A 3,346-nucleotide genomic window follows, 5' to 3' on the forward strand; every position below is an offset into this window, starting at 1 on the left:
AGGAGGAGGAGGAGGAGGAGGAGGAGGACAGAAAAAGAGTGGACAGACTAAGAATCTGAGAAAATGGAAGTAGACTCTCAGAAGCTGCCTGGTTTCTTCCCCATGATGTCTGCCAGTTGACGTGGTGAATTCATGGTCTGAACATCAGGATTTTTTTTAATGAATTGTGTGTGAGACTCATACAACCTAATTCACATTGTAATCCCTTCAAAGCATTTGGTTTTTAATGTAAGCAGTTCAGTTTATGGATTATGTTGTTACTACTGATGGTATAAGAGATTATTTTATTAGACCTGGATCAACATTTAGAATTTTAATGATTATTTGGTTTTGTTAGAAATAGATAATTAGTGCTTTAGAGATTTATTTCAAGATACTTTTACTGGAGATGAGACTAGTAATTTAAATAAAAACAGATAATCTTATTACTGATTGTACTGATTCCAGGTCCAGTAATAATACCTATGAAAGATTGGAGAACTGTTACATTTTTCCCTATAATTTTATTGAGAAGTAAATAGCAGTGAGACAGTTTCAAATCAAATTGGTAGGACGGGAGACCTGTTACATAATACATATTTTTCTTTCTTTTGCACTTGTAATAAGTGGAAATTCTGGATTTTTATCTCATTCTATCAACTAAGAATAACCAATAAAAATATAAAATTTAAAAAACTTACTACCTCCTATCAGTAGGAGCTGCTATTTTAGCATATAATTTTGTTTTTTTTTAAAATATTTTTATTGAGAAACAAATAACAATGAGACATTTTCACAACCAATTGCTAGTATATTTTCAATAATTAATACATTGCATATTGTTATCTTAGTGGTTATTCATTGTACAAGATGCGGACCTTATATTCTGTCTCAAACACTATTAGAAGAAATCTCTCTATTCATTGAATTAAGAGAATTGAACTGTATATATCTATCCTAACTATTTTGAATATACAGATACAAAATGGTCATTCATTTGTATCCCCATTTTTTGGTTAGTTTTGTCAGAGAATAACATATAATTTTGAAACTGCATCTCAGACATTTGATGATCTTCCAGCAAAATTTGGTTATAGCCCTCCAGCTGAAGGTTTAAAGGGTGTTTTGATTAACTCAAAACCAGAGAATGCTTGTGAACCCATAATGACTCCACCAGTAAAAGACAACTCATCTGCCACTTTCATTGTGTGAATTAGAAGACTTGATTGTAATTTTTAAAATGTATTTGGTACAGGGTCTCACTGTGCAGTTCAGACTCATAGTGATCCACTTGTTTTCAGCCTCCCCAGCACTGGGTTTACAGGTGTATACCACCATGTCTGGTCTTGGTGGCTGGCTCAGCATGCCTGGGGGCGTGGCCCGTGTGGCATGTGGTGCCGGGGATGGAACCTCTGGTTCTATGCTTGCCTAAACAGGCACTGAATTATCTCACCTACTCTTTGATTATGATTTTGATATAAAAGGACTCCTTAAGTTGCCCAGGCAGGACTCACTGTGCAGTGCTCCTGCTTCAGCTTCCTTCAGTGCGGGGATCACAGGCTTTAAATGCACAGAGAGCAGGATACAAAGCAGCCATTGCTCACAACGTTGATGCTGAAGACCTCATTAGCATGGGATCTAACAACACGGGTGTGTTAACGAAAACTGGCATTACCTCTGTCTTCATTGGTGAAGCATCAGCTCATTCCCTGAAAGATGAATTGACATATAAAAAAAGGGGCTCAACATCATCTTAGTTCCAGAATGTAGTCTTCCTCTAGAATACTATCTAATTTCGTTCCTCATTATAGTGGGCATCTGTCTCATCCTGATAGTCATTTTCATGATCACAAAACTTGTCCAGGACAGACATAGAACTAGAAGAAACAGACCTGATAAAGATCAACTTAAACTCCCTGGGCTTAAATTCAAGCAAAGAGATGAGTACGATGCGTGTGCATTTGTTTGGATGAATATGAAGATGGAGACAAGCTCAGAATCCTTCCCTGTTCCCATGCTTGTCACTGCAAGGGTGTAGACCCCTGCCTAACTGAAACCAAGAAAACCTGTCCGGTCTGCAAGCAAAAAGTTGTTCCTTCTCAAGGTGATTCTGACTCTGACAAACAATAGTCAAGAAGAAAACGAAATATCACAACACGCCATCTGCTTTGACCTTTGGCCTCTGTCAGTGCCCAGCCATTTGGGGCTTTGTCAGAGTCTCAGTAGCATCAGAACACTACAGAATCTTTAGGCACTGAGGATGATGACAGCGAGGACACTGACAGCAGTGAGGTAGAGAAGGAAGTGAATGAACACCGTGTGGTGGTCCAGCAGCAGCCTAGCGGTGAGCGGGACTGCAGCCCAGCAAACACCGTGAGATTCTCACAAGGCGACGTGCTTGCTTCCCTTGAAAACATTTACTGAGGTACACAATTTGATTTTTTACTCCTGTTAGGGATTTCTGTAGAAGTAACTTATTTTTTAGTGCTGTAGTTTAATCAGATACCAAAACAGGCCTTTCTGTGGTGCTTATCTTCAGGGCTGTACTTTATTTTCCTAACAAGCAACAGCAGACTGGTTCTATCACTCAGGCATCAAGGATGAAATACAGCCAAAATGTTTTTTAAATCTCTACATAGCTTGCGAGTAAGACTTGGGTCACAGTATGAAAGTGTTTCACCCATGGAGTCGGTGCCAGGGTCACCTAGCACGAGCTAACGCCAGTGCTCACACCTCACTGAAGTCACTTAGGGATAAGCTGGAGCCCGCCTGGGATTTCTCCAGGTAGCCTTCGCTAGTGGGAAGCACCCAGGCATTTCACCAGCTCTCCCCTCTGTTGGCACCGCACAGAAAACTCACCGTGATCTTTCTCATTTCTAGTCCCTAGCAGTCTTACCTTGATATGAAAGGTCTGTAGCTAGTGCAGATGGCAAAAGGGTTTTAATACTATGTTATGTATGACCGTGTTCAACGGGTAATATCTTTGGCTTTACAACATTTCAGTATCCTTCAGGGTTTTGTTGGGATTGAAGCAAAAAGAAACTGCTGCATAAAAATACCAAATTTCAGCAACTGTTACTATTCAAATCATAACCTCTTAAAAAGAGCATCATATGCTAATTGGCCCTGCTAAACTATGTACAGAAAAATTGTTCACGTATTAGATTGACACTACATGCTTAACAGAGTTAATGTATTGAAATGATGTATTACAAAAAGATAAATTATATTATATACCATTGTAACTATATAGAAATCATAGAGATGAATAATCAAACTGTTAAGAATTTTTGGGCTAGGGAGATGGCTCAGTAGAATAAGTGCTTCCCTGGCAAGTGCAAGGACTTGAGTTCAATCTTTGGTTCCA

At 39.0% G+C, this 3,346-nt stretch overlaps 2 pseudogenes; both read left to right on the forward strand.

The window, feature by feature from the left end:
* LOC101577030 overlaps positions 1 to 73 on the forward strand; it is an 80,810-nt pseudogene extending 80,737 nt beyond the window's left edge.
* A 178-nt stretch (positions 74 to 251) lies between these two features.
* The window catches only part of LOC101577435, a 5,027-nt pseudogene continuing 1,932 nt past the window's right edge, over positions 252 to 3,346 (forward strand).

The sequence above is a fragment of the Octodon degus genome, unplaced genomic scaffold (assembly GCF_000260255.1).
Source record: "Octodon degus isolate 3935 unplaced genomic scaffold, OctDeg1.0 scaffold00049, whole genome shotgun sequence".
Taxonomy (NCBI): domain Eukaryota; kingdom Metazoa; phylum Chordata; class Mammalia; order Rodentia; family Octodontidae; genus Octodon; species Octodon degus.